The sequence below is a fragment of the Panulirus ornatus genome, chromosome 20 (genome assembly GCF_036320965.1).
Source record: "Panulirus ornatus isolate Po-2019 chromosome 20, ASM3632096v1, whole genome shotgun sequence".
Lineage (NCBI taxonomy): Eukaryota > Metazoa > Arthropoda > Malacostraca > Decapoda > Palinuridae > Panulirus > Panulirus ornatus.
The window spans coordinates 64,059,967-64,085,644 of record NC_092243.1 but is presented as its reverse complement, the minus strand read 5'-3'; positions in this window follow the sequence as shown (position 1 = coordinate 64,085,644).

Genomic DNA, 25,678 nt, shown 5'->3' with positions numbered 1-25,678 from the left:
CCCTAATGCCTCTAAGTCTTCTCACATTCCCCTAATCCCTCCCAGTCCTCTCTCACTCCCCTAATACCTCCAAGTCCCCCACCATTCCCCTAATGCCTCTAAGTCTTCTCACATTCCCCTAATACCTCCAAGTCCCCCACCATTCCCCTAATGCCTCTAAGTCTTCTCACATTCCCCTAATACCTCCAAGTCCCCCACCATTCCCCTAATGCCTCTAAGTCTTCTCACATTCCCCTAATACCTCCAAGTCCCCCACCATTCCCCTAATGCCTCTAAGTCTTCTCACATTCCCCTAATACCTCCAAGTCCCCCACCATTCCCCTAATGCCTCTAAGTCTTCTCACATTCCCCTAATACCTCCAAGTCCCCCCACCACTCCCCTAATACCTCCAAGTCCCCCACCATTCCCCTAATGCCTCTAAGTCTTCTCACATTCCCCTAATACCTCCAAGTCCCCCACCATTCCCCTAATGCCTCTAAGTCTTCTCACATTCCCCTAATACCTCCAAGTCCCCCACCATTCCCCTAATGCCTCTAAGTCTTCTCACATTCCCCTAATACCTCCAAGTCCCCCACCATTCCCCTAATGCCTCTAAGTCTTCTCACATTCCCCTAATACCTCCAAGTCCCCCACCATTCCCCTAATGCCTCTAAGTCTTCTCACATTCCCCTAATACCTCCAAGTCCCCCACCATTCCCCTAATGCCTCTAAGTCTTCTCACATTCCCCTAATACCTCCAAGTCCCCCACCATTCCCCTAATGCCTCTAAGTCTTCTCACATTCCCCTAATACCTCCAAGTCCCCCACCATTCCCCTAATGCCTCTAAGTCTTCTCACATTCCCCTAATACCTCCCAAACCTCTCGCACTCCCCTAATACCTCCAAGTCCCCCACCATTCCCCTAATGCCTCTAAGTCTTCTCACATTCCCCTAATACCTCCTAGTCCCCCACCACTCTCCTAGTCCCACCACTCCCCTAATACCTCCAAGTCTCCCACCACTCTCCTAATGCCTCTAAGTCTTCTCACATTCCCCTAATCCCTCCCAGTCCTCTCTCACTCCCCTAATACCTCCCAATCCTCTCCCGGCCTCCTAATACCTCCCAAACCTCTCGCACTCCCCTTTACTTCCAAGTCCTCTCACACTCCCCTAGTACTTACCAGTCCTCTCCCACTTCCCTGTTTTCCTTAACTTTCACGTTTTGCCATTTTTCACCCAGTCTTGCCTCACACAAGACTCTTTTTCAAGCTCACTCACTGTCATCCCATTCTCCCCTTTCCTTCTGAATAATTTCTTTCTTTCCTAAATCCTACTTTTTCCCTCACCCCTACCAAGACCTGGTCATATATTCAACCAGCTGCCGCTCTCAGCATATTTACATCGACACACAAAAAAAAAGGGGGTCCCATCAGAACATAATCCAATAATGCTCGCTGACTACTAACCAGTATATCCATCTTTTTTAATCAGGTGTTCCCAATCACTACCCGTTTTTCAGCTCAAAAAACTTCACAATCTTTTTTGTTTTTTCATTCATAATCTGTATCTCCGTTCATTCTAGAGATACAATCAGCTACCACTTTAGCCACACTTGCATTTATACCATTCATCACTGTTACTCGATTCCTCACATCGAAAAAGCGGACGGACTCACCTCCTCACAAAACACATACCTCTCTTCCTCACTCCTTTCGCCATCAAGTACATAGGCAGCAGCAACAACCCGCCTTTCGTTGTCCACATTTATCTTCATCCACATCAATCTGAGGCTCACTTCCTCACACTCCTTCAAACATCCTCCCCACAGCAGAGTGCCACCCTTTCATTAGCTCTCACCCTCACATTAACTTTACGCTTAGGACACACACACACACACACACACACGTATATACACTACCAAATACATATATAAGTAAACCAATTTCCATTGTAGTTACGTACTAAGAAATGGTAAAATGATGCTGACAGCCAATTTCCAACCTCCATTCCTCCTGTAAGTTTCGAACAGCAGGATCTCAGGGAAATACAGCTCTTCTGACTTTAATTAAGGAATTGTTGCTCAGAACGACTGTTGCATCTTTCTCGTCAGTGAGCAGTCTTACTAATTGTTCACATTCAATCTAGAACTCACTCTCTGTACCACACTTCACTATGCGAAGCTGGTGATACATATATATAAATTCCTTTGCAAGTACAAACCAGCCATTGTTCTCGGACGTGTAACCTCCGCTTGTGCCACGTCGCCACCAGTTCACACGACCCCAGGAGAGCCTAGGATCCTGTCTCCGCAGCGCTGTTCACTTATAACTTACGACCCCCCGAAGGACTTGTAAAATAAGGGCAATATACTGCTGGCATTTTCCAAGACAGGGTAGGTTAGGTGATAGTGACAATCTTGCAGTTTAGAGCCTGCCATGCAACAAATAGAGGTAGTTGGTGCTGGAGCGTAACGCGTACAGTATTTCAAAACATGGAGAACATACAGGACGCTCAAAGAAAGACGGAATAGTCAAGAAATACATGGGTAACCTTACTTCTTAGGTTATCACGTCGTCAGTTCAATGACAAACTGGATATTGACCCGAGGAATATCCTTACTGTAATTTGAGATCTACGGCTTTGAAAGTCTGGCTACCAATTTCGAAAGTGAGGCGAAAATAGAGCAACGTTAGGTAACAACCATGAATAAATGAATGACGCATTCTGAGTATTACACGTTGACCTTCATTGATATATGTTCCTATGAGTCCACGGGGAAATGAAACACGATAAGTTCCCAAGTGCACTTTCGTGTAATAATCACATCATCAGGTGAGATACAAGAAAGAAATATAAATCAACTGACTTATATTTTTTTTCTTGTATCTCCCCTAATTATATGAGTATTATACGAAAATGCACTCGTGTTTTATTTCCTCGTGCTCATAGGAATATACTTGATCGCGCGCAAAATTGTGATCCTTTCCAATATATATATATATATATATATATATATATATATATATATATACATATGATGGAGGACAAAACTAGGTGTTTGCAAGTACAGACTCCCAATAATGATATACGGATGAGATCCTTGGTCTATAGCTGAGAATGTGCACAGAATGATGGATGTGCTGGAAATAATATGTTTGAGGACAATATGTGGTGTGAAGTGATTTGATCGAGTAAGTAATAAAAGGGTAAGAGAGATGTGTGGTAATAAAAAGGGTGCGGTTGAGAGGCCTGAAGAAGGTATGCGGAAATGGTTTGGGAATATGGAGAGAATGAGTGAGGAAAGGTCGTGTGTGTCAAAAATTGGTGGGGGTGTGGGTGGATTAGGAGGAAACCAAACTGAAGGTCCATGTGTGTGTGTGTGTGTGTGTGTGTGTGTGTGTGTGTGTAGTGTGTGTGTTTGTGTGTGTTACTTGTATCCGCCTCCATGTAATAGCCATGAAAACGAAGGCACGTAAAGAGCAAAGTCATAGAAGATCCTCTCGCCTCAAGGAGCCTACCTTACCGTGCTCCTGTGTGGAATGCAGCATTGAAAAGAATATGTTTCGTAGGATTACGCGCGCGCGCGCGCGAGAGAGAGAGAGAGAGAGAGAGAGAGAGAGAGAGAGAGAGAGAGAGAGAGAGAGAGAGAGAAGTTTACATCAGTGAAAATCTCTCGTGTTGAAAGTGACAAGCCAGTTATTGGCCATCACAAAAATAATATTTCCATATTCAGCAAATTTTCTGCGTCGGACTGGCTGGTTAACGCTGGTCCAGAGATTCCACTAACACTGCACTTGCTACGTACGGTAGCTTATGCTTTGGCTCAGGTATGTATTTATACATTACCAATTCGGACATGTACGATACACTACGGTACTTCTATCAGTTGGTACACGAGAGATAACACTCTAGATCTTTAACGTCCTCCAAGAGACTCGGAGGTTGGTAGATATCCAGACTGGGTTCGGATTTGTAACAGTCGAACACTTCATAAGAATCTAGACAGCTGTCATTCCTACGATAACATACCAGCATCAGGAGGACTTGTAGGATCAGATACGACTTACCTTAATCCAATTCCTTTGCTGGAGGAAGAACAGCGATCTACTGTGATGAAATTGTCCTCGTAAATTCTGCAAAGCCTTGTCGCAGTTGTGTGCCTCCCTTCGCCTGCTTTTGCACCAAGATTACTGTCCGCGTTCCTGAAACCCTCATTTAAAAGTCAGTTGCTACATAATGAAAGTCGAAATTTTATTAATCTAACCGAGTATTTGAATCACCGGTTTGTTTACAGCCATCCAGTCAACAACAATGATTATCAAAGTCATCATAAACCTTATTTTTATTCTAAACTTGATGAAAATTAGAATAATTAATCAGTGGAGCAGTCAAGCAATTAAAGGTTCGTTTGGGCTCTCTGCCTGGCAAGTGATTGCGAAATATATCAAAACTGTTCTCAACCTACAGCAGCAGGTTTCTGATCATCCTAACCTTTACAGCATGAAGGCACAGTACGTACTTGAGCACGAAGGGGGCGTCCCCGAAGTGTGAAGGGATTTTAGCTGAACCCGACGCCTAAGGATCAGGTTAAGGTCAGGCTATACCAAAGAGAAACAAATCCTAGGAAGAAGACCGACCGAACGACTTAAACTTACTCAGCTTAGAGGTGAGAAGGATAAGACGTGAGTTGATACACGTACTGAGTTTGATATATCAAAGGCTTCGATAAACTCGATCTGAAAAGCTACCTCAGGCTAGATTTGTCTGATGTGAAGCGTAGATGAACCTCCGGAGTGTAGTGGTTAGTGTTTCTGGCCGTGATGCATTCACGAGCCACACAGGTTCGAATACTGGTCTCGACATTCGTTCCACAGTAACTTCTCTGTTAACATCGATCTATCCTCAAATTTTATTCGTTATACTTCAAAAAGAAAAAAGAAAATAAGTGAAATTCAACGGGACTTGTTGACAATGCCGGCGTGCGAGCGCCGCTCACCGGCAGAGGTGGGTACTAAAAGAAAAAGGCTCATTGTCGTTCCTGTTTTCTTTTACTTTTTCTATCATCATTTTATAACCTACTCCTGTATTCGCCTTTCCCTTATCTTTGTATCTGAGGCCCCACGCTAAGTCCATACTTACAAAGGAAACCTTATCATCCTTCCACGAAAATCACTGTGTATTGTACCGCACACACAGCAGAAAGCCATATAAAAAAACGGTCACACAATTTTATAACGTATGTTTCCATAGCTTATTTCTATTTCCATGACACATAATCTCACTCACACACGATTTTGTGTGTTCACTGATATGTTAGTCGTAAGATGCAATACGCCGCTGACTGCTGACTGAAATTGACTAAATCCTAATTTCATGTTAAGATGTTAACCTGAATTATCTGAATTACTTGAATTATTCCTATTCTTCTTTATGTTGCCCTGTGTTACCTGCATTACCTGAATCATTTCTGTCTCTCCAGCCATTAGATTGCAACCAATCACTGTGAAATTGGCCAGTGTTGGTTACAGATTCATTTCAAAGAATTCCATTGTTTCACATATCTTCTACGCTCCCGTTGAGACTGACATCTCGCGTGCATTTCCTGAATATCCCTTATAGTTTATCAATGTACAATTAGAGAGGCGGTGCAGACGCTGTGATGTGGAGAGAGAGAGAGAGAGAGAGAGAGAGAGAGAGAGAGAGAGAGAGAGACAAACAATTTCTTCCTGGTGTTACGCAAGACCCACTTTACGCTTCGACTACCTCCAGACACCACCTTATCTACTGGCGGCATATTTCTTGAGCTCTTTCTTAGCAGAATATAAGAGATAGTAAAATGTTAGTCTCCATTCTCTAGTTAGTTTCTATACCAAGAACTAGATTTCACCAAAGCCTTTGACCCGCAGAGTAAAAAAAAAAAGGGGGGAAAAAAAGAAAAACAGGTTTTTCATCTCTCTCTTTTCGAGCTACGAAGGTAAAAGCTTTTATTGGTTTCAAAGTGCTTTTGAGGATGAGCAGAGGTAGTGGATATTACCATCTGACGAAGGATAGAAAGAGAAATCACTTTTACTCTCCCGTCCCTTTCTCGCAGGGCGTTAACGACGATCACAACGGCAATAGAGTTTCAAGTCTCTTAGTCTAATGGAAGGTTTCATCCTCACCAAATGAACCCTAGATACTTCTTGAGGTTGAAACGCTTTCGACTGTGTGTAGCAGACAACATTTTACGTAACTCGCGTAGCTTCTGCCGCCTCATTACTCCCTATTCTTTTACCTCTTCCTCTTTGTCTCTCCCTCTGTCTGACTCCTCCCTCCCTCCCTCCCTCCCTCCCTCTCAACCGCAGGAGGTCCGCAGGGGAGGTGGTGGCTGACTTGGGTAAACAATGAGACCATCGACCGGGACCACTTGTGGTCCTCCACGGTGCCACACGCCTGTCACGCATAAACGAAACTAAAAATGATTTATGGGAGTGAGGTGCTGGCTTCCTGCCACCACGGTTGCAGTGTCTGTACTACTACTACGTTCCGGAGACAGAGTTTTACACTCATTTCCTCTTCCTTCTTAACTATATATATATATATATATATATATATATATATATATATATATATTTTTTTTTCTTTCATACCATTCGCCATTTCCCATGTTAGCGAGGTAGCGTTAAGAACAGAGGATTGGGCCTTTGAGGGAATATCCTCACCTGGCCCCATAATCTGTTCCTTCTTTTGGAAAATAGAAAAAAAAAAGAAAAACGAGAGGGGAGGGTTTCCAGCCCCCCCGCTCCCTTCCCTTTTAGACGCCTTCTACGACACGCAGGGAATACGTGGGAAGTATTCTTTCTCCCCTATCCTCAGGGATAAACTATATATATATATATATATATATATATATATATATATATATATATATGTAATCATATCTTAGTACCCCAGCTTACCTCATTTATCGAGCAGTTTCAATGGCGAGTATCAGAAGGCGAGTTGGCTGTGAGATGGTTGACCTGAACAAGGACTCAATCAAAAGCCCGTGAGATTGTAGGGCAGCCAGGCTGATCTCTACGTTGCGGAGGCTTGTCTGTGAGTGATCATCATTCGTGGGAAAAAATTCTGCACTCGTGCTGCCCCATCTCTTAATCGGGTCTATATGTACAAAGTCTTTTAGTCTTATCTCTGTAAACACATGCATACCACAGGCTAAGCCAGATACTCATTTATCGATCAATTCCGAACAGATAAACAGCTAGGTACGCTATGGGCCAATCGCTACGTTCAGAATTCGAACCCTAGTGGGCCCCTAGTGGTCTGCGTTAGAAGCGCGTTTGTCCGTGTGTGTGTGTGTGTGTGTGTGTGTGTGTGTGTGTGTGTGTGGAGAAATAACAAACGTTCCTTTCTCATACCTCTGATCTGTCTTCGTTTGCATTACTATCATCTACTTGCCTTTTACCCACAAAACACAAAACAAAAAAAGATAATCTGGACAGCACTAACCTGTGACACAAACAACACAGTTAGAATGAAACTGATTTTGTTCACTCCGTCAGAAAATGGCTTTCCGAATTCAATATCAATTACCCTCGACAGCAGCCGACGAACCACTCTGATTGGCCGCATGTGTATGTTGTTTATTTTCATGTCATTTCATCGGTTTTTCAGTGCAGTGATTTTTCATACTTTAAAGAAAATATGATCTATGGTCTAAACTTAGAGAGGAATATATATATATATATATATATATATATATATATATATATATATATATATATATATATATATTTATATATATATGTATATATATATATATATATATATATATATATATATATATATATATATATATATATATATATATATATATATGCACACATTTTCCTTAGTGTTTTATTCAATGTTTTGAATGGGTTCTCATCTTTTCATCGCTAAATTAATCAGGTTTCTTCTGATATAGAGGAAAACAGTTTCTACCAAGTTTTTTCTTTCTGTTCTGCAGCATCACCACCGGCCAGACCCAGTACTGTAATAACAGTAGCGGCTACTAAGCACTGCCATGCCAGCAGCACCAGTGGTGGGCACCACCAGCCCCGGCCACTGCCACACCAGCAGCACCAGTGGTGGTCACCACCAGCCCTGCCCACTGCCACACCAGCAGCACCAGTGGTGGGCACCACCAGCCCCGGCCACAGCCACACCAGCAGCACCAGTGGTGGTCACCACCAGCCCTGCCCACTGCCACACCAGCAGCACCAGTGGTGGCCACCACCAGCCCTGGCCACACCAGCAGCACCAGTGGTGGCCACCACCAGCCCTGGCCACACCAGCAGCACCAGTGGTGGTCACCAACAGCCCTGGCCACTGCCACACCAGCAGGAAGTTGAAAATCCAAGCAAAAAAAATGCCAGGTTTTCTTGAAATTTCCAGCATAGATACTTTTATGTATGCTGAATAGGAATCTGTGGTCAAAATCTAAAAATTCGTATAAATACTCGAGTAATTAGCATTTAAATCTTATCATAATTAGTCCAAGTGCTAATTGAACGGTTAATATTATGAATTACAGTCATATGACACCAAATACTTAAATACCATATAAGATAACATCTATACACAGATTTTCATTAAAATATGAGGAAGTTGAAAATTTGAGCAAAACAAATGCTAGGCTATATATAGCCTTGGATTTTTCTTGATTTTTTTGAAAAAAAGATTTTCTTGAAATTTTCGGTATTGATACTTTTATGTATGCTGAATACGAATCTGTGGTCAAAATCTAAAAATTCGTATAATTAGTCAAGTAATTAGCATTTAAATTTTATTATAATTAGTCCAGGTGCTAATCAAACGGTTGATATTATGAATTGCAGTCTTTTCACACCAAATATTTACATACCATATATAATAACATCTATACACAGATTTTCATTAGAATCTGAGGAGGTTGAAAATCTAAGCAAAAAAAATGCAAGTGCCTTGGATTTTTCTTGATTTTTTGAAAAAATAGATTTTCTTGAAATTTTCAGCATAGATATTTTTATGTATGCTGAATAAGAAACTGAGATCAAAATCGAAAAAATTCATATAATTCGTCGAGTAATTAGCATCTAAATTTTATGATAATTAGTCCAGGTGCTAATTAAACGGTTAATATTATGAATTACAGTCTTTGGACACTAAATACTGAAATACCATATAAAATAACATTTATACACAGATTTTCATTAAAATCTGAGCAAGTTAAAAATTTGAGCAAAAAAAATCCTAGGCTATATATAGCCTAGGATCATTCTTGATTTTTTTGAAAAAAATAGATTTTCTTGAAATTTTTAGAATAGATACTTCTGTATATGCTGAATACGAATATGGGGTTAAAATCTAAGAAATTCGTATAATTAGTCGAGAAATTAGTGTTTAAATTCTATCATGATTAGTCCAAGTGCTAATTAAAAGACTTAATATTATGAATCACAGACTTATGACTCCAAATACTTAAATACCATATAAAATAACATCTATACAGACATTTTCATTAAAATCTGAGGAAGTTGAAAATCTTAGCAATAAAAAAAAAAAAAAAGCCAGGCTGTAGCCTAGGATTTTTCTTGATTTTATTTTTTTTTGAAAAAATAGATTTTCTTGAAATTTTTAGCATAGATACTTTTGTGTTTGCTGAATACTAATCTGTGGTCAAAATCTAAAAATTCGTATAATTAGTCGAGCAATTAGCATTTACATTTTATTATAATTCGTCAAGATGCTAATCAAAAGGGTTAATATTATAAATCATAGTCTTTTGACTCCAAATTCTTAAATACCATATAAAATATCTATACACAGATTTTTATTAAAATCTGAGGAAATTGAAAATCTGAGGAAAAATTTTTCTTTTTATTTTCATGAAAGAGTATAATTTCTTGAAATCTTCCGCATAGATACTTTTGTGTATGCTGAATACCAATCTATGGTCAAAGTCTAAAAATTCGTATAATTAGTTGAGTAATTGGCATTTAAATTCTATAATAATTGGTCCAGGTGCTGATTAAAAGAGTTAATATTATAAATCACAGTCTTCTGACTCCAAATACTTTTGTAAAAAAATACTTTTGCAAAAAAAAATCCCAGGCTGCTATAAGCCTTGGATTTCTTTTATTTTTATGAAAAAAACATTTCTTGAAATTTCCAGCATACATACTTTTGTGTATGTTGAATACGAATCTGTGGACAAAATCTAAAAATTCGCATAATTACTCGAGTAATTAGCATTTACATTTTATTATAATTAGTCCAGGTGCTAATTAAAATGGTTAATATTATGAATCACAGTCTTTTGACTCAAAATACTTAAATACCATATAAAAAAAAATCTATACTCAGATTTTCATTATACAAAAAAGTATCTATGCTAAAAATTTCAAGAAAATCTGTTTTTTCAAAAAAATCAAGAAAAATCGCAGGCTATCGCCTTGCATTTTTTTTTTTTTTTTACATTTTCAACTTCCTCAGATTTTAATAAAAATATGTGTAGATTTTATTTAATATGGTATCTAAATATTTGGAGTCAAAAGGGTGTGATTCATGATATCAACCCTTTTAATTAGCACCTGGACTAATCATAATCAAATCTAAATGCTAATTACTCGACTAATTATACGAATTTTTAGATTTTGACCACAGATTCGTATTTAGCATACACAAAAGTATCTATGCTGATTATTTTAAGAAAATCTATTTTTTTCAAAAAAATCAAGAAAAATCCAAGGCTATAGCATAGCATTTTTTTTTGCTCAGATTTTCAACTTCCTCAGATTTTAATGAAAATCTGTGTATAGATGTTATTTTATAAGTTATTTAAGTATTTGGAGTCAAAAGACTGTGATTCATAATATTAACAATTTTAATTAGCACCTGGACTAATTACGATAAAATTTAAATTCTAATTACTCGATCAATTATATGAATTCTTAGATTTTGACCACAGATTCGTATTCAGCATACGCAAAAGTATCTATGTTGAAACTTTCAAGAAAATCTATTCTTTTAAAAAAATCTAGAAAAACACTTGCAATTTTTTTGCTCAAATTTTCAACTTGCTCAGATTTTAATGAAAATCTGTGTATATATGTTATTTTATATGGTATTTCGGTATTTGGTGTCAAAAGACTGTGATTCATAAAATTAACTCTTTTGATTAGCACTTGGACTAATTATGATAAAATTTAAATGCTAATTACTCGACTAATTATACGAATTTTTAGAGTTTGACCATAAATTCGTATTCAGCAAACACAAACGTATCTCTGCTGAAACTTTCAAAAAAATATATTTTTTCAAAACAATCAAGAAAAATCCAAGGCTATTAGACGGGCATTTTTTTTTTTTTCAGATTTTCAACTTCCTCAGATTTTAATGAAAATCTGTGTATAGATGTTATATATGGTATTTAAGTATTTGGAGTCAAGAGAATGTGATTCATAATATCAACCCTTTTAATTAGCACCTGGTCTAATTATGATAAGATTTAGATGGTAATTACTCGACTAATTAAACGAATTTTTAGATTTTGACCACAGATTGGTATTTGCCATACACAAACGTATCTATGCTGATTATTACAAGAATTTTTTTTTCAAAAAAACAAGAAAAATCCAAAGCCTTGCATTTTTTTGTTCAGATTTTCAAATTCCTCGGATTTTAATGAAAATCTGTGTGTAAATGTTATTTCATATGTTATTTAAGTATTTGGAGACAAAAGACTGTGATTTATAATATCAACCCTTATAATTAGCACCTGGAGTAATTAAAAAATTTAAATGCTAATTACTCGACTAATTATACGAAATTTTAGATTTTGACCGCAGATTCATATTCAGCATACACATACGTATCTATGCTGAAAATTTCAAGAAAATCTATTTTTTCAAAACAATCAAGAAAAATCCTAGGCTATAGCCTTGCATTTTTCTTTTCAGATTTTCAACTTCCTCAGATTTTAATGAAAATCTGTGTATAGATGTTATTTTAAATGGTATTTAAGTATTTGGAGTCAAAGGACTGTGATTTATAATATTAACCCTTTCAATTAACACCTGGAGTAATTATGATAAAATTTGAATGCTAATTACTCGAATAATTACACGAATTTTCAGATTTTGACCACAGATTCGTATTCAGCATACACAAAAGTATCTATGCTGAAACTTTCAAGAAAATTTATTTCTTCAAAAAAATCAAGAAAATCCACACATTGCACACATTTTCAACTTCCTCAGGTTTTAATGAAAAGCTGTGTATAGATGTTATTTTATATGGTGTTTAAGTATTTGGAGTCAAAAGACTGTGATTCATAATATCAACCCTTTTAATTAGCACCTGGACTAGTTTTGATAAAATTGAAATGCTAATTACTCTTCTAATTATACAAAGTCTTAGATTTTGACCAGAGATTGGTATTCAGCATATACAAAGGTATCCATGCTGAAACTTTCAAGAAAATCTAGTTTTTCCAAAAAAAATCAAGAAAAATCCAAGGATATACTATAGCATTGGATTTTTTTGCTCAGATTTTCTACTTCCTCAATTTTTAATGAAAATCTGTGTATAGATGATAATTTTATTTTGGTATTTAAGTATATGGAGTCAAAAGACTGTGATTCATAATACTAACACTTTTAATTAGCACCTGGACTAATTATGATAAAATTTAAATGCTGATTACTCGACTAATTAAACGAATTTTTTCAATTTGACCACATATTCGTATTCAGCATAAGCAAAAGTATCCATGCTGAAACTTTCAAGAAAATCTATTTTTTCAAAAAAATCAAGAAAAATCCAGGTATAGCCTTGGATTTTTTTTGCTCACATTTTCAACTTTCTCAGATCTTAATGAAGACCTGTGTATAGATGTTATTTTATATGGTATTTAAGTATTTGGAGTCAAAAGACTGTGATTCATAATATCAATCCTTTTAACTAGCAATTCGACTAATTTTGATAAAATTGAAATGCTAATTATTCGACTAAATATACGAACTTTTAGATTTTGACCACAGATTCGTATTCAGCATACACAAAAGTATCCATGCTGAAACTTTCAAGGAAATCTATTTTTCTAAAAGAAAATAAATAAAAAGATTTTCAAGTTCCTCAGATTTTAACGAAAATCTATGCATAGATGTTATTCTATATGGTATTTATTTATTTGGAGTCAAAAGACCGTGATCCATAATATCAACTCATTTAATGAGCACCTGGGCTACATATGATAAAATTTAAATGCTAATTACTCGACTAATTATATAAATTTTTAGTCTTTGACCACAGATTCGTATTCAGCATACACAAAAGTATCTATACTGAAACTGTCAAGACAATCTATTTTTTCAAAAAAATCAAGAAAAATCCAAGGGATTTTTCTTGCTCAGATTTTCAACTTGCTCATATTTTAATGAAAATCTGTGTATAGATGATATTTCATATGGTATTTATTTATTTGGAGTCAAAAGACTGTGATTCATAATATGAATCCTTTTAATTAGCACCTGGACTAATTATGATAAAATTTGAATGCTAATTACTCGACTAATTATGCGAATTTTTAGATTTTGACCACAGATCTGTATTCAACATAAACAAAATTATATATGCTGAGACTTTCAAGAAAATATATTTTTCAAAAAAATCATGAATGGAATATTTTTGCTTAGATTTTAAACTTCCTCAGATTTTAATGAAATATTGTGTATAGATGTTATTCTATATGGTTTTTAAGTATTTGTAGTCCAAAGACTCTGATTCATAATACTAACCCTTTTAATTAGCAATTGGACTAATTATGATAAAATTTAAATGCTAATTACTCGACAAATTATACAAGTTTTTAGATTTTGACCACATATTGGTATTCAGCATACAGAAAAGTATCCATGCTGAAAATTTAAAGTAAATCTATTTCTTCAAAAAATAAAGACAAATCCTAGCATATATAGCCGTGGATTTTTTTTTTACTCAGATTTTCAACTTCCTCAGATTTTAATGAAAATCTGTGTATAGATGTTTCTTTATATGGTAAATATGTATTTGTAGTCAAAAGTCTGTCATTCATAATATCAACCCTTTTAATTAGCACCTGGACTAATTATGATAGAATTTAAATGCTAATTACACGACTAATTACAAGAATTTTTAGATTTTGACCACAGATTCGTCTTCAACATATACAAAAATATCTATGCTGAACCTTTCAAGAAAATCTATTTTTTCAAAAAAATAAAGAAAAATGCAAGCCTGGGATTTTTCTGCTCAGATTTTCAACTTCCTCAGATTTTAATGAAATTCTCTGTATAGATGTTATTTTATATGGTATTTAAGTATTTGTAGTCAAAAGACTGTGATTCATAATATTAACCCTTTTAATTAGCACCTGGACTAATTATAACATTTAAATGCTAATTACTCGACTAATTATACGAATTTTTAGATTTTAACCACAGATTCGTATTCAGCATACACAAAAGTATCCATGCTGAGACTTTCAAGAAAATCTATTTTTTTCAAAAAATCAAGAAAAATCCAAGGCTATAGCCTAGGATTTTTTTTGCTCAGATTTTCATCTTCCTCATATTTTAATGAAATTCTGTGTATACATGTTATTTTATATGGTATTTAAGTATTTGTAGTCAAAAGACTGTGATTCATAATATTAACCCTTTCAATTAGCAGTTGGACTAATTATGATAAAATTTAAGTATTTGTAGTCAAAAGACTGTGATTCATAATATTAACCCTTTCCATTAGCAGCTGGACTAATTATGATAGAATTTAAGTATTTGTAGTCAAAAGACTGTGATTCATAATATTAACCCTTTTAATTAGCAGCTGGACTAATTATGATAAAATTTAAATGCTAATTACTCGACTAATTATACGAATTTTTAGATTTTGCAAACAGATTGGTATTCAGCATACACAAAAGTATCCATGCTGAAACTTTCAAGAAAATCTATTTCTCTAAAAATAATCAAGATAAATCCTAGGCTATACCTGTGGATTTTTTTTGCTCAGATTTTCATCTCCTCAGATTTTAATGAAATTCTGTGTATAGATGTTATTTTACATGGTATATAAGTATTTGTAGTCAAAAGACTTTGATTCATATTATTAACCCTTTCAATTAGCAGCTGGCCTAATTATGATAAAATTTAAATGCTAATTACTCGACTAATCATACGAATTTTTAGATTTTGACCATAGATTCGTATTTAGCATACACAAAAGTATCAATGCTGAAACTTTCAAGAAAATCTAGTTATTCAAAGGAATCAAGAAAAATCCGAGGCTATAGCCTTGGATTTTTTTTGCTCACATTTTCAACTTCCTCAGATTTTAATGAAATTCTGTGTATAGATGTTATCGTATATGGTATTTAAGTATTTGTAGTCAAAAGACTGTGATTCATAATATTATCCCTTTAAATTAGACCCTGGGCTAATTATAATAAAATTTTAATGCTAGTTACTCGACTAATTATACGAATTTTTAGATTTTGAGCATTGATTCGTATTCAGCATAAACAAAAGTACCTATGTTGAAACTTTCAAGAAAATTTATTTTTTGAAAAAATCAAGAAAAACTCAAGGCTATATAGGCTATAGCCTTGGATTTTTTTTGGTCAGATTTTCAACTTCCTCAGATTTTAATGAAAACCCGTGTATAGATGTTATTTTATATGGTATTTAAGTATTTGGAGTCAAAAGACTGTGATTCATAATATCAACCCTTTTAATTAGCACCTGGACTAATTATTATAAAATTTAAATGTTAATTATTCGACTAATTATATGATTTTTTAGATTTTGACCACAGATTCGTATTCAGCATACACAAAAGTATTCATCCTGAAACTTTCAAGAAAATCTATTATTTCAAAAAAATCAAGAAAAATCCTAGGCTATAGTCTGGGATTATATTTGTTCACATTTTCATCTTTCTCAGATTCTAATAAAAATCTGTGTATAGATGTTATTTTATATGGTATTTAAGTATTTTTAGTCAAAAGACTGATTCATTATAACAACCCTTTTAATTAGCAATTGGACTAATTTTGATAAGATTGAAATGCTAATTACTCGACTAATTATGCAAATTTTCAGATTTTGACCACAGATTGGTATTCAGCATACAAAAAAGTATCCATACTGAAACTTTCAAGAAAATCTAGTTTTTCAAAAAAATCAAGAAAAATCCTTGGCCATATAGCCTTGGATTTTTTTGCTCAGATTTTCAACTCCCTCGGATTTTAATGAAATTCTGTATATAGATGTTATTTTATATGGTATTTAAGTAGTCATAGTGAAAAGACTGTCAGTCATAGTATTTATTTATTTATTATACTTTGTCGCTGTCTCCCGCGTTTGCGAGGTAGCGCAAGGAAACAGACGAAAGAAATGGCCCAACCCCCCCCCATACACATGTATATACATACGTCCACACACGCAAATATACATACCTACACAGCTTTCCATGGTTTACCCCAGACGCTTCACATGCCTTGATTCAATCCACTGACAGTACGTCAACCCCGGTATACCACATCGCTCCAATTCACTCTATTCCTTGCCCTCCTTTCACCCTCCTGCATGTTCAGGCCCCGATCACACAAAATCTTTTTCACTCCATCTTTCCACCTCCAATTTGGTCTCCCTCTTCTCCTCGTTCCCTCCACCTCCGACACATATATCCTCTTGGTCAATCTTTCCTCACTCATTCTCTCCATGTGCCCAAACCACTTCAAAACACCCTCTTCTGCTCTTTCAACCACGCTCTTTTTATTTCCACACATCTCTCTTACCCTTACGTTACTCACTCGATCAAACCACCTCACACCACACATTGTCCTCAAACATCTCATTTCCAGCACATCCATCCTCCTGCGCACAACTCTATCCATAGCCCACGCCTCGCAACCATACAACATTGTTGGAACCACTATTCCTTCAAACATACCCATTTTTGCTTTCCGAGATAATGTTCTCGACTTCCACACATTCTTCAAGGCCCCCAGAATTTTCGCCCCCTCCCCCACCCTATGATCCACTTCCGCTTCCATGGTTCCATCCGCTGCCAGATCCACTCCCAGATATCTAAAACACCTCACTTCCTCCAGTTTTTCTCCATTCAAACTCACCTCCCAATTGACTTGACCCTCAACCCTACTGTACCTAATAATCTTGCTCTTATTCACATTTACTCTTAACTTTCTTCTTCCACACACTTTACCAAACTCAGTCACCAGCATCTGCAGTTTCTCACATGAATCAGCCACCAGCGCTGTATCATCAGCGAACAACAACTGACTCACTTCCCAAGCTCTCTCATCCCCAACAGACTTCATACTTGCCCCTCTTTCCAAAACTCTTGCATTTACCTCCCTTACAACCCCATCCATAAACAAATTAAACAACCATGGAGATATCACACACCCCTGCCGCAAACCTACATTCACTGAGAACCAATCGCTTTCCTCTCTTCCTACACGTACACATGCCTTACATCCTCGATAAAAACTTTTCACTGCTTCTAACAACTTTCCTCCCACACCATATATTCTTAATACCTTCCACATAGCATCTCTATCAACTCTATCATATGCCTTCTCCAGATCCATAAATGCTACATATTAGTATAGTATTAACCCTCTTAATTAGCAGCTGGACGAACTATGATAAAATTTAAATGCTATTTACTCTACTAATTATACGAACTTTTAGATTTTGACCACAGATTCGTATTCAGCATACACAAAAGTATCGATACGGAAACTTTCAACATAATCTATTTTTTCAAAAAAAATCAAGAAAAATCCTAGGCTATAGCCTAGGATTTTTTTTTACTCATATTTTCAACTTCCTCAGATTTTAATGATATTCTGTGTATATATGGCATTTGTAGTCAAAAGACTGTGATTCATAATATTAACCCTTTTAATTAGCTACTGGAATAATTATGATAAAATTTAGATGCTAATTACTTGACTAATTACACGAATTTCTAGATTTCGACCATAGATTCGTATTCAGCACACACAAAAGTATCCATGCTGAAACTTTCAAGAAACTATAGTTTTTCAAAAAAATCAAGAAAAATCAGAGGATTTTTTTTGCTAATATTTTCAACTTCCTCAGATTTTAATGAAATTCTGTGTATAGATGTTATTTCATATGGTATTTAAGTATTTGTATTCAAAAGACCGTTATTCACAATATTAACCCTTTTGATTAGCACCTGGACTAATTATGATAAAACTTAAATGGTAATTACTCGACTAATTATATGAACTTTTAGATTTATAAAAAAAAATCAAGAAAATTCCTAGGCTATAGCCTGGGTTTTTTTTGCTAAGATTTTCAACTTTCTCAGATTTTAATGAAATACTGTGTATAGATGTTATTTTATATGGTATTTATTTATTTGGAGTCAAAAGACTGTCATTCATAATATCAACCCTTTTGATTAGCACCTGGACTAATTATGATAAAATTTAAATGCTAATTACTCGACTAATTATATGAGTTTTTAAATCTTGACCACAGATTCGTATTCAGCATACAAAAAATTATTTAAGCTGAGACTTTCAAGAAAATATATTTTTTCAAAAAAATCTAGAAAAATCCAAGGCTATACTAGTATTATTTTTGCTTAGATTTTAAACTTCCACAGATTTTAATGAAATAGTGTGTATAGATATTATTCTATATGGTTTTTACGTAATTGTAGTCAAAAAACTGTTATTCATAATATTAACCCTTTTGATTAGCACCTGGACTAATTATTATAAAATTTAAATGCTAAGTACTCGACTAATTACACGAATTTTTAGATTTTGACCACAGACTGGTATTCAGCATACACAAAAGTATCCATGCTGAAACTTTCAAGAAAATCTATTTTTCCAAAAAAAATCAAGAAAAATCCAAGGCTATAGCCTAGGATTTTTTTTTTTTTGCTCAGATTTTCATCTTCCTCATATTTTAATGAAATTCTATGTATAGATGTTATTTCATATGGTATTTAAGTTGTTGTAGTCAAAAGACTGTGATTCATAATATTAATGTTTTTAATTAGCAGCTGGACTAATTATGATAAAACTTAAGTATTTGTAGTCAAAAGACTGATTCATACTATTAACCCTTTTAATTAGCAGTTGGACTAATTATGATAAAATTTAAATGCTAATAACTCGACTAATTATACGAATTTTTAGATTTTGAAAACAGATTGGTATTCAGCATACATAAAAGTATCCATGCTGAAACTTTCAAGAAAATCTATTTTAATAAAAATAATCAAGATAAATCCTAGGCTATACCCCTGGATTTTTTTTTGCTCAGATTTTCATCTTCCTCAGATTTTAATGAAATTCTGTGTATAGATGTTATTTTATATGGTATTTAAGTACTTGTAGTCAAAAGACTTTGATTCATATTATTAACCCTTTCAATTAGTAGCTGGATTAATTATGATAAAATTTAAATGCTAATTACTCGACTAATCATACGAATTTTTAGATTTTGACCACAGATTGATATTCAGCATACAAAAAAATATCCAAGCTAAAACCTTCAAGAAAATCTATTTTTTCAAAACAATCAAGAAAACTCCTATACCTTGGATTTTTTTGTTCAGATTTTCAACATCCTCAGATTTTAATGAAATACTGTGTATAGATGTTATTTTATATGGTATTTAAGTACTTGTAGTCAAAAGACTTTGATTCATATTATTAACCCTTTCAATTAGTAGCTGGATTAATTATGATAAAATTTAAATGCTAATTACTCGACTAATCATACGAATTTTTAGATTTTGACCACAGATTGATATTCAGCTTACAAAAAAATATCCAAGCTAAAACCTTCAAGAAAATCTATTTTTTCAAAACAATCAAGAAAACTCCTATACCTTGGATTTTTTTGTTCAGATTTTCAATATCCTCAGATTTTAATGAAATACTGTGTATAGATGTTATTTTATATGGTATTTAAGTACTTGTAGTCAAAAGACTTTGATTCATATTATTAACCCTTTCAATTAGTAGCTGGATTAATTATGATAAAATTTAAATGTTAATTACTCGACTAATTATATGAATTTTTAGATTTTGACCACAGATTCGTATTCAGCATACACAAAAGTATTCATGCTGAAACTTTTAAGAAAATCTATTTCTTCAACTTCCTCGGATTTTAATGAAAATCTGTATATAGATGATATTTTATTTGGTGTTTAAGTAAATGGAGTCAAAAGACAGTGATTCATAATATTATCACTTTTAATTAGCACCTGGACTAACTATTATAAAATTTAGATGCTAATTACTCGACTAATTGTACGAATTTTAGGATTTTGCCCACATATTCGTATTCAGCATTTACAAAAGTATCGATGCTGAAAATTTCAAGAAAATACATATTTTCAAAAAAAAATAAATAAAAATCATAGTCTATAGCCTTGTATTTTTTTTTACTCAGATTTTCAAGTTTCGCAGATTTTAATGAAAATTTGTGTATAGATGTTACTTTATATGGTTTTTAAATATTTGTAGTCAAAAGACAGTGATTCATAATATTAATCCTTTTAATTAGCACCTGGACTAATTATGTTGAAATTTTCAAGAAAATTTATCTTTTGAAAAAAATCAACAAAAATCCAAGGCTATTGCCTAGGATTTTTTTTTGCTCAGACTTTCAACTTCCTCAGATTTTAATTAAAACCTGTGTATAGGTGTTATTTTATATAGTATTTAAGTATTTGGAGTCAAAAGACTGTGATTCATAATATCAACCCTTTTAATTAGCACATGGACTAATTATCATAAAATTTAAATGTTAATTACTCGACTAATTATATGAATTTTTAGATTTTGATAACAGATTCGTATTCAGCATACACAAAAGTATTCATGCTGAAACTTTCAAGAAAATATATTTTTTCAAAAAAATCAAGAAAACTCGAAGGCTATATAGCCTAGGATTTTTTTTGCTCAGATTTTCAACTTCCTAAGATTTTAATGAAAATCTGTGTATAGATGATATTTTATTTGGTGTTTAAGTATATGGAGTCAAAAGACTGTGATTCATAATATTAACACTTTTAATTAGCACCTGGACTAATTATGATAAAATTCAAATGCTATTTACTCGACTAATTATACGAATTTTTAGATTTTGCCCACAGATTCGTATACAGCATTCACAAAAGTATCTATGCTGAAAATTTCAAGAAAATACATTTTTCAAAAAAAAAAATAAATAAAAATCATAGTCTATAGCCTTGCATTTTTTTACTCAGATTTTCATGTTCCTCAGATTCTAATGAAATAATGTGTATAGATGTTATTTTATATGGTATTTAGGTATTTGTAATCAAAAGACTGTGATTCATGATATTAAATCTTTTAATTAGCACCTGTACTAACTATGATAAAATTTAAATGCTAATTACTCGACTAATGGCAAGAATCTTTATATTTTGACCACAGATTCGTATTCAGCATACAGAAAAATATCCATGCTGAAACTTTCAAGAAAATCTATTTTTTCAAAAAGAATCAAGAAAAATCCCAGGCTATAGCCTGGGATTTTTTTTGCTAATATTTTCATCTTCTTCAGATTTTAATGAAAATCTGTGTATAGATGTTGTTTTATATGGTATTTAATTATCAGTAGTCAAAAGACTGTGATTCATAATATTAACCCTTTTAATTAGCACCTGGACTAATTATGATAAAATTTAAATGCTAGTTACTCGACTAATTATACGAATTTTTAGATTTTGACCATAGATTCATATTCAGCATAAACAAAATTATCTATGCTTAAACTTTCAAGAAAATTTATTTTTTGAAAAAAATCAAGAAAATCCAAGGCCTGGGATCTTTTTTGCTCAGATTTTCAACTTCCTCAGATTTTAATGAAAACCTGTGTATAGATGTTATTTTAATGGTATTTAAGTATTTGGAGTCAAAAGACTGTGATTCATAATATCAACCCTTTTAATTAGAACCTGGACTAATTATTATAAAATTTAAATGTTAATTACTCGACTAATTATATGAATTTTTAGATTTTGAGCACAGATTCGTATTCAGCAAACACAAAATTATTTATGCTGAAACTTTCAAGAAAATCTATTTCTAAAAAAAAAATGATGAAAACTCCAAGGCTATAGCCAGGTATTTTTTTTGCTCAGATTTTCAACTTCCTCAGATTTTAATGAAAATCTGTGTATAGATGATATTTTATTTGGTGTTTAAGTATATGGAGTCAAAAGACTGTGATTCACAATATGAACACTTTTAATTAGCACCTGGACTAATTATGATAAAATTCAAATGCTAATTACTCGACTAATTATACGAATTTTTAGATTTTGCCCACAGATTCGTATTCAGCATTTAGAAAAGTATCTATGCTGAAAATTTCAAGAAAATACATTCTTTAAAAAAAAAATGAATAAAAATCATGGTTTATAGCCTTGCATTTTTTTACTCAGATTTTCAAGTTCCTCAGATTTTAATGAAAATCTGTGTATAGATGTTACTTTATATGGTTTTTAAATATTTGTAGTCAAAAGAGTGTGATTCATAATATTAACCCTTTTAATTAGCACCTGGACTAATTATGATAAAATTTAAATGCTAATTACTCGACTAATTTCATGAATTTTTATATTTTGACCACAGATTACTATTCACCATACTCAAAAGTATCCATGCTGAAACTTCCAAGAAAATCTATTTTTTCTAAACAATCAAGAAAAATCTAAGGCTGTAGCCTGGGATTTTTTTTGCTCAGATTTTCAACTTCCTCAGATTTTAATGAAATACTGTGTATAGATGTTATTTTATATGGTATTTAAGTATTTGTAGTCTAAAGGCTGTGATTAATAATATTAGCCCTTTTAGTTAGCACCTGGACTAATTATGATAAAACTTAATTGCTAGTTACTCTACTAATTAAACGAATTTCTATATTTTGACCATAGATTCGTATTCAGCACAAACAAAAGTATCTATGTTGAAACTTTATTAAATTTATTTTTTGAAAAAAAAATCAAGAAAAATCCTAAGCTATAGCCTGGGATTTTTTTTGCTTAGATTTTCAACTTCCTTAGATTTTAATGAAAACCTGTTTACAAATGTTATTTTATATGGTATTTAAGTATTTATAGTTAAAAGACTGTGATTCATAATATCAACACTTTTGATTAGCACCTGGATTAATTATTATAAAACTTAAATGCTAATTATTCGACTAATTATGTGAATTTTTAGATTTTGACCACTGGTTCGTATTCAGCATACACAAAAGGATTCATGCTAAAAGTTTCATGAAAATCTATTTTTTCAAAAAAATCAAGAAAAATCCAAGGCTATAGCCTGGGATTTTTTTTGCTCAGATTTTCAACTTCCTCAGATTTTAATGAAACTCTGCGTATGGATGGTATCTTAATTGGCATTTAAGTATATGGAGTCAAAAGAATGTGATTCATAACATTAACACTTTTAAGTAGCACTTGGACTAATTATGATAAAATTTAAATGCTAATTACTCTACTAATTGTACGAATTTTTAGATTTTGCCCACATATTCGTATTCGGCATTCAGAAATGTATCTATGATGAAAATTTCAAGAAAATACAGTTTTTCAAAAAAAATACATAAAAATCATAGTCTATAGTCTTGCATTTTTTCACTCAGATTTTCAAGTTCCTCAGATTTTAATAAAAATCTGTGTATAGATGTTATTTTATATGGTTTTTAAGTATTTGTAGTCAAAAGACTGTGATTCATAATTTTAACCCTTTTAATTAGCACCTGGACTAATTATGATATAATTTAAATGCTAATCAATCGACTAATTTTACGATTTTTAGATTTTGACTATAGATTCGTATTCAGTATAAACGAAAGTATCTATGATGAAACTTTTAAGAATTTTTTTTTTTTTTGAAAAAATCAAGAAAAATCCAAGGCTATAGCCTAGGATCTTTTTTGACCAGATTTTCAACTTCCTCAGATTTTAATGAAACTCTGTGTATAGATATCTTAATTGGCATTTAAGTATATGGAGTCAAAAGACTATGATTCATAACATTAACACTTTCAATTAGCATTTGGACTAATTATGATAAAATTTAAATGCTAATTACTCGACTAATTGTACGAATTTTTAGATTTTGCCCACAGATTCGTATTCGGCATTCAGAAAATATCTATGCTGAAAATTTCAAGAAAATACTTTTTTCAAAAAAATAAATAAAAATCATAGTCTTGCATTTTTTTTTCTCAGATTTTCAAGTTCCTCAGATTTTAATGAAAATCTGTGTATAGATGTTACTTTATATGGTTTTTAAGTATTTATAGTCAAAAGACTGTGATTCATAATTTTAACCCTTTTAATTAGCACCAGGACTAATTATGATAAGATTTAAATGCTAATCACTCGACTAATTATACGAATTTCTAGATTTTGACCATAGATTCGTATTCAGCATAAACAAACGTATCTATGTTGAAACTTTCAAGAAAATTTTTTTTTTTAAAAAAATCAAGAAAAATCCAAGGCTATAGCCTAGGATTTTTTTTGCCCAGATTGTCAACTTCCTCAGATTTTAATGAAAACCTGTGTATAGATGTTATTTTATATGGTATTTAAGTATTTGGAGTCAAAAGACTGTGATTCATAATATCAACCCTTTTAATTAGCACCTGCGCTAATTATTATAAAATGTAAATGTTAACTACTCGACTAATTATAAGAATTTTTAGATTTTGACCACAGATTCGCATTCAGCATACACAAAAGTATTCATGCTGAAACATTCAAGAAAATCTATTTTTTCAAAAAAATCACGAAAATTCCAAGCCTGGGATTTTTTTTGCTCAGATTTTCAACTTCCTCAGATTTTAATGAAAATCTGTGTATAGATGATATTTTATTTGGTGTTTAAGTATATGGAGTCAAAAGACTGTGATTCATGATATTAACACTTTTAATTAGCAACTGGACTAATCATGATAAAATTTAAATGCTAATTACTCGAGTAATTATACGAATTTTTAGATTTTGCCCACAGATTCGTATTCAGCACTCACAAAAGTATCTATGCTGAAAATTTCAAGAAAATACATTTTTAAAAAAAAAATAAATGAAAATCATAGTCTATAGCCTTATATTCTTTTACTCAGATTTTCAATTTCGGCAGATTTTAATGAAAATCTGTGTATAGATGTTGTTTTATATGGTTTTTAAATATTTGTAGTCAAAAGACTGTGATTCAAAATATTAACCCTTTTAATTAGCACCTGGACTAATTATGATAAAATTTAAATGCTAATACTCAACTGATTATACGAATTTTTAGATTTTGGCCACAGATTGGTATTCACCATACTTAAAAGTATCCATGCTGAAACTTTCAAGAAAATCTGTTTTTTCAAAACAATCAAGAAAAATCCGAGGCTATAGCCTGGGATTTTTTTTGCTCAGATTTTCAACTTCCTCAGATTTTAATGAAAACAAGTGTATAGATGTTATTTTGTATGGTATTTAAGTATTTGTTGCCAAAAGACTGATTCAGAATATCAACCCTTTTAATTAGCAATTGGACTAATTTTGATAAAATTAAAATGATAATTACTTGAC